Source organism: Mustelus asterias, chromosome 20 (genome assembly GCF_964213995.1).
Source record: "Mustelus asterias chromosome 20, sMusAst1.hap1.1, whole genome shotgun sequence".
NCBI lineage: Eukaryota > Metazoa > Chordata > Chondrichthyes > Carcharhiniformes > Triakidae > Mustelus > Mustelus asterias.
In genome coordinates this window covers 32,060,949-32,074,982 of record NC_135820.1, presented here as the reverse complement: position 1 = coordinate 32,074,982, position 14,034 = coordinate 32,060,949, and the positions used below count along the sequence as shown (strand labels likewise).

The 14,034-nt window shown below is 43.9% G+C and overlaps 1 protein-coding gene across 1 annotated transcript in view; it reads left to right on the top strand.

Annotated features, from left to right (window-relative positions):
* Positions 1-14,034, top strand: part of LOC144508242 (solute carrier family 12 member 5-like) — a 312,299-nt gene that overhangs the window by 224,118 nt on the left and 74,147 nt on the right. The window lies entirely within an intron of this gene.

Genomic DNA, 14,034 nt, shown 5'->3' with positions numbered 1-14,034 from the left:
ATGGACAACATGCAAAACATTTACGCTTCGTTGCCACATGAAATATTATGGAACAGACCATTGGTATGCTTACACAATTCATCCACCGCTTACACAGCTTGAAAGGAGAGGAGACCCTCAGTACTCAGCAGAGTGAGAATCAAAGTTTGAAGTCATAGAGTCTTCGAGGTTTACAGCATGGAAACAGGCCCTTCGGCCCAACTTGTCCATGCTGACCTTTTTTTTTAAAACTCCTAAACTAATCCCAATTGCCCGCATTTGGCCCACATCCCTCTATAACTATTGTACCCATGTAACTATCTAAATGCTTTTTAAACGACAAAATTGTACCCACCTCTACTACTACCTCTGGCAGCTTGTTCCAGACACTCACCACCCTCTGTGAAAAAATTGCCCCTCTGGACACTTTTGTATCTCTCCCCTCTCACCTTAAACCTATGCCCTCTAGTTTTAGACTCCCCTACCTTTGGGAATAGATATTGACTAGCTAGCTGATCTGCACCCCTCATTATTTTATAGACCTCTATAAGATCACCCCTCAGCCTCCTACGCTCCAGAGAAAAAAGTCCCAGTCTATTCAGCCTCTCCTTATAACTCAATCCATCAAGTCCCGGTAGCATCCTAGTAAATCTTTTCTGCACTCTTTCTAGTTTAATAATATCCTTTCTATAATAGGGTGACCAGAATTGCACACAGTATTCCAAGTGTGGCCTTACCAATGTCTTGTACAACTTCAACAAGACATCCGAACTCCTGTATTCAATGTTCTGACCTATGAAACCAAGCATGCTGAATGCCTTCTTCACCAGTCTGTCCACCTGTGACTCCACTTTCAAGGAGCTATGAACATGTACCCCTAGATCTCCTTGTTCTGTAACTCTCCCCAATGCCCTACCATTAACTGAGTAAGTCCTGCCCTGGTTCAATCTACCAAAATGCATCACCTCGCATTTGTCTAAATTAAACTCCATCTGCCATCCATCAGCCCACTGGCCCAATTGATTAAGATCCCGTTGCAGTTGGAGATAACTTTCTTCACTGTCCACTATGCCACCAATCTTGGTGTCATCTGCAAACTTACTAACCATGCCTCCTATATTCTCATCCAAATCATTAATATAAATGACAAATAACAGTGGACCCAGCACTGATCCCTGAGGCACACCGCTGGTCACAGGCCTCCACTTTGAAAAACAATTCTCTACAACCACTCTCTGGCTTCTGTCAAGAAGCCAATTTTGTATCCATTTAGATACCTCACGCTGGATCCCGTGAGATTTAACCTTATGCAACAACCTACCATGCGGTAACTTGTCAAAGGCCTTGCTAAAGTCCACGTAGACAACATCAACTGCACTGCCCTCATCTACCTTCTTGGTTACCCCTTCAAAAAACTCAATCAAATTTGTGAGACATGATTTTCCACTCACAAAGCCATGCTGACTGTCCCTAATCAGTCCTTGCGTCTCTAAATGCCTGTAGATCCTGTCTCTCAAAATACCTTCCAACAATTTACCCACCACAGATGTGAGGTTCACTGGCCTGTAGTTCCCAGGCTTTTCCCTGCAGCCCTTTTTAATCAAAGGCACAACATTTGCCACTCTCCAATCTTCAGGCACCTCACCCCGTGACAATCGATGATTCAAATATCTCGGCTAGGGGACCCGCAATTTCCTCCCTCACCTCCCACAATCTCCTGGAATACACTTCACCAGGTCCCGGGGATTTATCTACCTTGATGCTCTTTAAGACTTCCAGCACCTCCTTCTCTGTAATATGTACACTCCTCAAGACATCACTATTTATTTCCCCAAGTTCCCTAACATCCATGCTTTCCAGGTACAGTGGAGCCCCGTTTTAACGCGATGGTTGGGGTCCATAAAATGTGATTGCGAATGTTATCGGGGTTGCGCTGAATCGGGGTCACGCTAATTCACTAAACCGGGAAATAGTAAAAAAAAGGGGTCCATTGCGCAGTCGCGTAATATCTGATTTCGCGCTAAATCGGTGCGTGTAAAATCGGGGCTCCACTGTATATGCTGAATGACCTCACCATCATGGAGCATAGTCCTTGCCAGCAACTATACAGTAGACAAATGAAGAAGAGAAAGGAAGAAGGGAGGAGTGAACCAGCGCAGCTCCTTTCTGACCAAGCTATCGATAACTGACCCATTCAACCGTGAAAGCAGTAAACACAACCCAAATTCCCCCATGCGCCAACAGATCCATAATTTTGCTTCCCTCTGTCACAGGTCATTGCAGTCTCCTTTGTCACAATGCAAAAATAAAAACCAGCCCAAAATAAACATTTCAAATAGAAATTAGGAATTCAGCCATGCTATATTGCATACAAGTACCAACTAATTACCTTTGTGCATTCCATTAGTGCCTGTCTTCCATGTCTCTTTGCCTGTCCTAGTATTCCTACACCGTGCTACCTCAGTGGATACATCATGGTTTTTGGGAGACTGCTGGCCTTCAGTGGGGGTGACAACCTTGATAATTTGAGTTCTCATCAGACAGAACTTGGCAAGGTCCCGAGCAGTCTAGGCTGGCTGGCTTACAGACAACAGCACCAATACTGGCAGAGTGGCAGTGGTGGCAATGGGAGGAGACCACAAGATGTTATCCAGAGAGAGGACAGCAGATTCTCACTCCATAGAGCCACTGCCATTTCCTAGGGTGGTGTCTCAGCAATCCTAGTAATCTGGATGACAAATTGTTGGTTTGCAGTGAGACCCACAGCTATGGTGGGAACAGCCTGAGCTTGCATGGCAGCATTCTGACTTCTGACTGCTTGTGACAATGGAAGCAGAGACATCAGATATGGCCTGTGGATGATCTCAAGTAGCTAGTAACCATTCCATGCTGGAAAGTATAGATTCTCAAGTTCTGCGCAGAGTTCTGTGCCAAGTCAGTGCTGGACTCTTCCATTCTCATTGACTTTGACCTCTGGCTCTCTGACAGGCTTGTCAACACACCACACATTTCACTATGCAAACCCATCAACCTTCTTCACATTAAAGTTCACAGTTGAGTCCAGTATGTAACCTCACCCTCTGGGGAGCTGGCACCTGTGCTCTTGCCCTATAGCCCGGCTCATACCACCTACCTCACATGTGCGGATCCCACCTCCAATCTATCCTCCCAACTACAAGCAGTGCCAGTATTACAGGTAGTGGCTGTCAATGTGAATGTGAGGAGCAGAATTTCCTCTCCATTGCTGTCATCCTGCCTTTCCATCTCTTGCCCCTCCACAACTGCTTGCCAACGTCGCATTTCTTGGAGAAAGGCAAAAGACAGAAGAACGGGGTTGTGATAAGGGGGAGGGTGAGTAAAGGAAGAGTTGTGTTCCTACATCACCGGCGGTAAATTAGTAATGTGTTCAATGAGGGGGTGATGGGACATGAGAGAGAGGGTTACATATGAGCATACTGCCATATTGCTGGTTTCAGCCCTGCTACTGAGCACAGCCTTAATCATGACCATTCCAATAATAGAGCACCATCTGCTGCAGAGAGTGAGGAGGAGCTAGTTACTCCTGCTGCCTCCGGTAATGTGCCACTTTGTGCTGCAAGAGAGTGCAAAGTGTGTCTGAGAGTGAATATGTTAGGTAATATGGCTGCCTGGTTGAAAAGCTGGCAGCGTGTGCGAGCTGTGAAATATGGGCATGAGACTCGCTGCCGTGTTAAGTATGTGAGGGGGAAGAGAACCTATGAATGTTAGGTGTGAATTGTGATTGACTGTGATGGTTGGTAGGTGAGTGAAGGGGTTGTGGTGCACTGAGCGATGTGGAGGCTAATGTTGCAGTTGGTGGGATCCAGCATGTGAGGATGCATTCACTGATGTTGACCACTTGTGTGAGGCCATCAAACTTTTTGTGGCCTGCAATCCAGATTTTTGTGGGTGGATTCCTGGCATTTACCACCTCTACAATTTGGTCCCACTGCCTTTGTAAATTTTTTCTGCACGGCTTCCTGACTCCCCAATGCAGGCAAAGTTCTATTCCAGAGTCAGGATCCCAGTGTATGAAACTTTTCACGGTCCAGACCACACATGGCTTGTTCCAGACGCACCCAGCTGTATTTTTAAAGGTTTAACCAATTAAAGACCAAGGAATGAGCTTTGTCCACCATTGCAAGCCCTTCTAGCACTCACAGATTAGCAATCCCATCAGCCAAGGTGAAAGTTGTGATCTGAATCTGGGGAACGAGAGGAAGAAGGCCAGGCAAGTTTTTTTTTAAATATTTAAAATGGCTACACCTATCTGGCTGCAAATATAGAGGGTCAGCTCCTCCAGATGATGGCTGGCAATTGTACCTGTGGCCTGCTGACTCTTAAGGGTGCAGGAAGGTCCTCCATTCCCAACCTGAGCCCACCACATTGATCTAAATGTGTTCCAGGCCGCCGTTGGCTGCCCCTTTGCTTACTGGAAATGCCAGTTGGCGTGAGAGCAGATCTTAATAGGCTGCTTAAATAAATTGTATTTAATTAACGTCAATTGGCTACCCACCAATTGCAGGTACAAAACTGTTCCAACCCTGACTCTGCCTCTCTGAAAATGATGCAGGGTCAGGATGTGGTGCTGCACCAGCAATGGCCAACGCACCAAGTTGCAGGTCCACCCTCCTCTGATCTCAGCTCCGACCTTGTTTAAGAATTCAGCCCATGAATCTCCCCTATCCCTCACTCTTTTCTGACTTTGATTTACATGCTCAATATATTAGATCAATAGAAACAGCATATTGACTCATATTATAATATTTTTTTAATGAGAACCTTTGATCTGTAACCATGAAAGCCTTTATTTAGTGATTTAATTCATACAATGACGCTTTGGGGAAAGTAACACTGCTTGATTTGATGATGAATGCATTGAAATAATGATCTATTGATTTTGATCTTGAGAAGGATTTGACCGTAATGCTCTAATATAGAAACATGATTCTGTGCATTCATGATGGTTTCTCAAATCATATTTAGGACGTATTGCGAAGGTATGCCACAGAAGCTGACACTGCTTTCCGGAAAAGATGAGGGAATCCCTGCAGTGTGAATTAAAACAATGTGCTTTCTTTAGAGTTTTTCTTTCTGAAAACCAAGTTGAAGGATAACCCGGTTTTTTAACCAAGCTTTTCTGATAGTTCAATGGGAATAGCTGAGTTGTACAGATCAGCTAGCTCCCAGGTATAATCTATACTAAGCTGCAAACACACAAATTTGATGGACAGAAAAAGACCAGTTGGTTCATCAAGCCTGTCCCACACCTCAAGATGGCTGCAGCATCATGACTAGACACTATTTCCTTCCACCACCCCTCCCCTGTCCGACAGCCATGTCATTTCCTGGGAGAGGCAATGAAAAAAATCTTGGGTCAATAACAACCTATATTTATTCAACTCTTTAACGTTATGAGCCATCCCAAGGTGCTTCGCAGGAGCATTATGAAGCAATTCTGATATGATACTGAGACCCATAAGGAAGCTCAGATGACCAAATTTAGGTCAAATAGGGAGGTGTTAAGGCATGCCTTAAAGGCAAAAAGCAAAGTGGAATAGTGGAAATCCCTAGTGGTGTATAGAAAGTGCAGGGGGTATGCTTAAAAAAATTAGGAGAACAAAAAGGGGGTCAAAATAAAGTAAATGCTAAGGTGTTTTTAAGCATCTTAAGGATAAGAGAGTAACAGAGAAAGAGTAGGGCCCATTCGGGATCAAAGTGGCAATCTGTGTAGAGCTAGAAGACGTAGATGAAGTTTTAAATGAGTTTTTTGCATCTGTGTTCACAATGGAGAAGGACGATGTAGGTATCGAAAGCAGGGAATGGGACTGTGGCATAGTTAGCATTGGGAGTGTTACAGGCTCTTACAATGGTTTTCTTTTTGTATTTAAATCAATTGTTCCCCTCAAGCAGCCAGAGAAAGTCACAGGCACAAGAGAGGTGCCAGAGGATGGAGGACAGCTAATGTGGTGCCATTATTCAAGAAGGGAAGTAAGGAAAAACCAGGCAATTATAGGCCAGTGAGCCTAATATCATTAATAGGGAAATTATTGGAGAAATTCTGAGGGGCAGAATTAATCTTGACTTGGAGAGGCAAGGATTAATCCAAGGATAGTCAGTGATAGCTTTGTCAGGGGGAAATAAGGGCAGTGCAGTTGATGTAGTGTACATGCACTTCAGTAAGGTTTTTGACAAGGTCCTGCATGGGAGACTGATCAAGACGGTAACAATCCATGGGATCCTGAGCAATTCAAAAGGGAAAATTCAATTCAAAAGGGAATTGGAATCCTATCTGAGAAGAAAGAATGTGTAAATTGGATCTAAAATTGGCTTAGTGCCAGGAGGCAGAGGGTGTTGGTCGAAGGTTGTTTTTGTAACTGGATACCTGTGATCTGTGGTGTACCTCAGGGATCGGTGCTGGGTTCCTTGCTTTTTATAGTGTACATTAATGACCTAGACGTGAAAGCAGAAAACCACACAGTCGTTGGTAAAAATAAATTCTGCTCATCTCAGTTTTAAAAGGGAGGACCCCCTATTCTTAAACTGTGCTTCCTCATTCTAGTCTTCCCCACAAGATGAACCATCCTCCCAGAATCCGCCCTATCAAGTCCCCTCTGGGTCTTCGCCGAAAACCTCTAACCTTGACCGTGGCTGGAATTCTCCAGTGCTGCTGCAGTGAATGGAGTTTTGGCTGAGCATCAGATTATCCGTTCTTGCTGGCAGCGGGGCGGCAACGGACAAGATCAGAGAATCCCACCCTTACATTTCATTAAGATCACCTCTCATTCTTCTAAATTCCAAAGGACATAGGCCCAACCTATTGAAAAGATAAGCCCTTCAGCAAAGGAATGAAATGAGTGTACCTACTCTGAACTGCTTCTAATGTAATTATATCCTTTTACAAATAAGGAAAATGAAACTGTACACAGTACTCCAGGTGTAGTCTCACCAAGGACTTGTACAAGTGCAGTAAGATTTTCCTACTTGTATATTCTATTCCCCCTGCAATAAATACCAATATTCCATTTGCTTCCTAATCACTTGCATTCCTGTATACTAACCTTTTGCAATTTAGATATCAATGCACCCAGATCCCTCTGTATTGCAAAGTTCTACAGTCTCTTTCCATTTAAATAATCTATTGTCTGTCTGTCTGTCTTCCATCCATCCTGTTCACATGGTTTTCTGCACTATGAACAATCTTTCTCCATTGACTTCTATCTCTGCTGCCCTCATTGCCTATCCCAGGGAGAGGCCAGTCCACATTCTGGTATTATCCATCCATGTCATCTTGAGTTTCTCTTGTACACATTTTCAAGCTGTTTTGCCTTCCATTATCTCTTTTTTTTCAAACATCTCCATATGTTTAAAATATGTGAGCTTCCTTGCTATCACTGCCTCAAACAAGTTCGTCTTACACCAGCTTTCTCGAGCACCTACTTGTTTGTCTGCTAGACCATTCATGACACAAGTACTATCCGTCTGAGTCCTTTCATTTCAAATGCTCTTATTCCATCTCGTCACTTTTCTTGATGTCAGCTTTCACAGCCACATATTGCCACCGGCCATTCATGGGCATTCATGAGACAAATTTTTGTGTAATTTGAAATATTGTGGCTTCAAAAGGACATCGACACATTGGTGGATTGGGCAGACAAGTGACAGATAAAATTCAATGCAGAGAAATGTGAGGTGATTATTTTCACAGGAAGAATGTGGAGAGACAGTATAAAATAAAGGGAGAAACTCTACAGGAGGAGCAGTAACAAATGGATTTCGGTGTGTATATACATAAGTTGCTGAAGTTGGCAGGGCATGTTGAGAGAGCATTTAAGAAAACATAAGGTATCCTAGATTTTATTAATAGTGGCATTGTGTTCAAGAGTAAGGAGGTCATGTTGAACTTGCGTAAGATACTAGTTAGACTTCATCTGGAATACTGCATCATACTTAATAAAGAATGTGAAGGTATTAGAGAGAGTACAGAGGAGATTCACATGAATGATTCCAGGGATAAAGAACTGTAGCTATGAGGATAGATTGGAGAGTTTGGGTCTGTTTTCCTTGGAGAAAAGGAGACTGAGAGAAGACTTGATAGAGGTATTCAAAACCCTGATGGGTATGGACAGGGTAAATAATGAGAAACTGTTCCCACTCAAGAGAGCATCAAGAACTAGAGGACACAGATTCAAAATAATGAGCAAAAAGGAGTAAAAGTGATGTGAAGAAAAGTATTTTCACCCAAAGGGTGGTTGGAGTCTGGAAAAAACTTCCTGAGAGGATTGGGGAAGCAGGTTCAATCGTGGTATTCAAAAGGGAATTGGAATGAAAAGAAAGAATGTGCAATGTTATGGGGATAAGGCAGGTGTGTGGGATGAGATAGAATTCTCTTTCAGTGAACCAGTGCAGACCCGATGGGCCAAAGGGCCTCATTCTGCACAGTAAAGATTCTGTGATACTCCACTCTCTTTTAAGTGAGTTCACAACCTCATGACTCTTGTTAAGTCTAGCCCCAATTGCTTTAGTAGACTCTGGGCTTCTTTTAAGATGAGTGACCCAAAATAGTGAAAGATATTAACCTGTTAATCAGAATCTTGCAGGCCTTTCCACCCACCCATCACTTTTATCTTGTCGACAGTGATCAGGAGGCTGTTTTTCTGGTTAATGAACAAGACAATCCACCAACTCCTGTAACTCCTCTCTTGAGTTAGTGAAAAGAATCATGCCATCAGGTACCAGCAGTGTCTTTTCCGCTGGCCAGAATGGCGGGATCCCACGCCAGATTCTGCACTTCGAACTTCATTAATTATGCACAGATGACTTTGCCTCTGACCCTACTGGCAGGCCAGCAGCTGATTTCTCTGCCCGCTGTCAGCTGATGGGTTCAAAGATGCCAGCTCCATCTTTAAATACCAATCCAGCACATTCATATTGATCTCTCCAGCACACCTGTCTTCACCAGATTGAGCAGGATGTCAGAAACTCAGAGGAGAAAGGCGAGCAGCCTCAAGAAGAAGTCTGTTCCTCAATTCAACCACCCTCTCCCCCGAGCCCAACACCCGCACCCTATTTGGGCCTCTATCCATCACATCTGAAGTCTTCATCCATCCGCTTCGAGTGAACAATGTGGTGTCCCTTTGATTCAACTGTTTATGAGATTTTAATGCAGATTTGACAGGGTCCAGCTTCTCTCTCCTCGGTCTTCCCTCTGCCTTCCATTACACATCTTCTTCAGCCACCTCCTTGCCCTGTCTCCCTGACATCATGCGCCCTCACCCTTCTACCCCTCCTGGCACTGCCCTTTTTCCACATTGCCCCCACCCCCACCTTGTCTTCATCAGGCCACACCACATCCCCAACCCCACCTGCCTTACCTCACCCTCCACCGCAACACCCCCCCCCCCCCCGCTCCCCTCGGTGTCCCCCCCCCCCCCCCGTTCCCCCCCCCCCCCCCCCCCCCCCCCCCCACTCCCCTCGGTCAAACCTCAGATCTTTGTTGTGGTGGCTGCATGAGACCCTCAGTACTGTGCTGTCCAGCTAGACACTGGTGTGTGACATCAGACAGATGGAGACCCTTGTACTCTCCAACCTCAGACATAGTACTGATCGACACACAGGAGGATCCATGGGTCCAACGGCACAGTGCTGTCCACGAAGAGCAGCTCAGCGTGGAGATGGAGGGCAGGAATTAATCTGTCCCAGCATGGTGAACAATGCATCAGGAGCAGTGCAGCACAATGTTGCACTCATTTTAAAGTCTCTTTTGAACTGAAAGAGACCCTGAAAGTGGCTTTGTGCATGCCGCTCTTTAGCAGTTGGGTTTTAGACCAAAGTAATTTCATGCTGCTGTGATGCAAGATTAGAAGCTCTAACGGAATGCCTGTGGTCAGCTGTTTCAATGAGCATTCATGTGATGCAAATGAATGCAAATTGCATTTACATCATCAACCAGCGAGAAGACCAACCCGCTATTAACCTGTCATCGGGAGAATTACAATGTGATTTTACACCGATGGGTTTCCGACTTTTTGGCTGCCGCTAGAGTCTTCGCTCCCACCCATCACCAATCCTGCCATGGGTAGAACATAACAATATGATAACATAAGAACTAGGAATAGGAGTAGGCCATCTGGCCCCTCGGGCCCGCACCGCCATTTAATAAGATCATGGCTGATCTTTCCGTGGACTCAGCTCCACTTACCCTCCCACTCACCATAACCCTTAATTCCTTTACTGTTCAAAAATCTATCTATCTTCGCCTTAAAAACATTCAACAAGGTAGCCCTAATTGTTTCACTGGGCAGGGAATTCCACAGATTCACAATGATTTGGGTGAAGAAGTTCCTCCTCAACTCAGTCCTAAATCTGCTCCCCCTTATTTTGAGGCTATGCCCCTTAGTTCTAGTTTCACCCACCAGTGGAAACAGCCTCCCTGCTTCGATCTTATCTACTCCCTTCATCATTTTATATGTTGCTATAAGATTCTCCATCATTCTTCTAAATTCCAATGAGTATAGCCCCAGTCTACTCGATCTCTCTTCATAAGCTAACCCTCTCAACTCCGGAATCAACGTAGCGAATCTGCTCTGCACCCCCTCCAGTGCCTGTATATCCTTTCTAAAGTAAGGAGACCAAAACTGTAATTAGTATCCCAGGTGTGGTCTCACCAGCACCTTTTACAGCTGCAACACAACTTCCCTGTTTTTAAACTCCATCCCTCTAGCAATGAAGGACAAAATGCTATTTGCCTTCTTAATTATCTGCTGCACCTGCAAACCAACTCCTTGTGATTCATGCACAAGGACACCAGGTCCCTCTGCACAGCAGCATGCTACAATTTTGTATCATTTAAATAATAGTCCATTTTGCTGTTATTCCAATTGAAATGGATGACCTCACATTTACCAACATTGTACTCCATCTGCCAGACCCTTCCCACTCATTTAAACTATCTATATCCCTTTGCAGACATTCAGTGTCCTCTGCACACTTTGCTTTGCCACTAATCTTATTGTCATCTGCGAACTTTGACACTCTATACTTGGTCCCCAACTCCAAATCATCTATGTAAATTGTAAACAATTGCGGTCCCAACACTGATCCCTGAGGCACACCACTAATCACTGATCGCCAACCAGAAAAACACCCATTTATCCCCACTCCTTGAATTCTGTTAGTTATGATGTGGAGATGCCGGCGTTGGACTGGGGTAAACACAGTAAGAGTTTTAACAACACCAGGTTAAAGTCCAACAGATTTATTTGGTACCAAATAAACCTGTTGGACTTTAACCTGGTGTTGTTAAAACTCTTATTCTGTTAGTTAACCAATCCTCTACCCATGCTAATACATTACCCGTACACCTTGCACCTTTATTTTATGCAGCAGCCTTTTGTACATCACCTTGTTGAATGCCTTCTAGAATTCCAGATACACCACATCCACTGGTTCCCCATTGTCCACCACACTCGTAATGTCCTCAAAGAATTCCAGTAAATTCGTCAAACATGACCTGCCTTTCATGAACTCATACTGCATCTTCCCAATGGGACCATTTCTATCCAGATGTCTCACCATTTCTTCTTTAATGATAGATTCAAGATGGGAGAATTCCACCCTTTATATCTTGCTCAACATTTACTTTTCACATTTTTATGTCATCAGCAAATTTAGCAACCATGCCTTTGGTCCCTTTATCTAAGTCATTTATGTAGATTGTGAATACTTGAGGCTCTAGCACTCAAACCTGTGGCACACAACTTGTTATAGCTTTAAAGTGATCTATTTATCCCTACTCTCTGCTTCCTGTTAGCTACCCAATCCTCTATCCATGATAATATGTTACTCCCTACACCATGAGCTCTTATTTTGTGGAGTAACTTTTGTTGTGGTATGCTATCAAATGCTTTTCGGAAATCCAAGTACAGCACATCTACAGGTTCCCCTTATCCACATTATTTATTATGTCCTCAAAGAACTCAAATAGATTAGTCAAACATGATTTCTCTTTCACAAAACCATGATGACTCTGCCTGATTGCATTAAGATTTTTAAAGTGCACTGCTATAACCTCCTTAACAATAAATTTGAGCATTTTCCTTTTAACAGATGTTAGGCCAACAGGTCTACAGTTTCCTGCTTTCTAACCTTTTTTTTTCTTGAATAGAAGAGTTACATTCACTATTTCCAATCTGATGGGACCTTTCCAAAATCTAGGGAATTTTGGAAAATGACAATCAATGTCAATTAATCAATTCTACTATCACTGCAGTCCCTTCTTTTAAGACCTTAGGATGAAATCCATTAGATCCTGGGGAATTGTCAGACTTTAGATCTAATAGTTTTCTCAGTACTTTTCCCTGGTGACTGCAAATATGTTAACTTTCTCCCTCCCTTTCACCTCTTGATTTATGAGTATCTCTGGGATGTTATTTGTATATTTTACAGTGAAGACAATGCCTGTTTAAAGTTTTCACCATTCCCTTATTAGTAATTCCCCAGGATCACTTGCTAGAGGACACATGCTCTCTCTTTTTTTTTCCCTTTTAAGTACTTGTAGAAACTCTTGCTATCTGGTTTTATAATTCTAGCTATATTCTATTTTCTCCATCCTGATTAACTTTTTAAATTCTGCCCCACCAAAAACAAGGAAGTTATGTTAATTTTTTATAAAATACTTGCTCAGCCTCAACTGGAGTATTGCATCCAGTTCTGGACACATACGGATGTGAAGGCATTGGAGGGTGCACAGGAAATATTCATGAGAATGGTTCCAAGGATGAGAAATTTCAATTACATAAATAATAAAGATGTTGGGATCATTGGAGAAGAGATGGGTGAGAGGAGATTTGATAATGATATTCAAAATCATGAAGGGTCTGGACAGAGTAGAGAGGGAAAAATTGTTGCCCTTGGTGGAAGGATCGAGAATCAGAGGGCACAGATTTAAATGCAATTGGCAAATAAAGTAATAGCGACATCAGGACTAACCTTTTCACACACAGAATGGTTAGGATTTGGAATGTACCGACTGAGAGTGTGGTGGACATAGAATCAGTTGAGGCATTCAAGAGGAAATTGATTATTTGAAAAGGAAGAATGTGCAGGGCCAAGGAGGGAAGGCTGAGGAGTGGCACGAGATTAATTGTTCCTTCAGAGGACCAACACGGTCACGATAGGCTGATTGGCCTCCTTCTGTGCTGTAATCATTCTATGATTCTATGTCCACTTGTGCTTTTTCTCAAAGATTTCTGCCCATCTTCCACTGAAATTATGGTGGGAGATCAGGAAATCCCCATGGAAGTTCTTCCCCATTGTCAGGTAAAGCTGATGGTTAAGGTGTCATGAACTCCCTACTCTCTCCCCCCCCCCCCCCTTAAGGAACACCCCGACCCCCTCGCAATGCTAAGGGGCAGTGCCAGCGGGCAGCGCCCGGGCATGATCCTCTTTCCCTCCCCTGGGGGGCTGTACTCACCGATGCACCTCTGACGGATTCTTTTCATCAGCTGCACATTGTGGGGAACGTGTCATGATTGATGTCAGCACACCTCACACCAATGTGAAAGGACAATTGAACATGGCGGAGTGGGGGGGGGGGGGGGGGGGGGGGATGATCAGATATAAAGGCCTGACAATGATTCAAATAGACTTAAGTGAGGCTCCTGACTTTTAAAGTCAGGTTTCCTGTTACATCATTGGCGTGGGGTGGGCACAATCGAACAGGGAATTCCCACCAGTGAACAAGCTGTTTGGAACCCCTATGGGATTTTCTGAAAATAGGGATGGAAATTCCCGGCCAATAACTGCACCAACAGGAGTATCTAGCATTACTGTACCCAGGAGGATATGCAAGGTAACACCTTTCATTCATAACAAAAGTCTTGAACTGCGGTAAATTTTCCATTTTTGTTCCTTCAACGTTTTTACGCTACATTGACACGGTAACCATTCCCTCCACCGTTCCCCCGCACCCCAGGAATGTGGCAGAAAATTAGAATTTCACTCAAGTTATGGAGCACATAGTTCTGGGGCAATTGT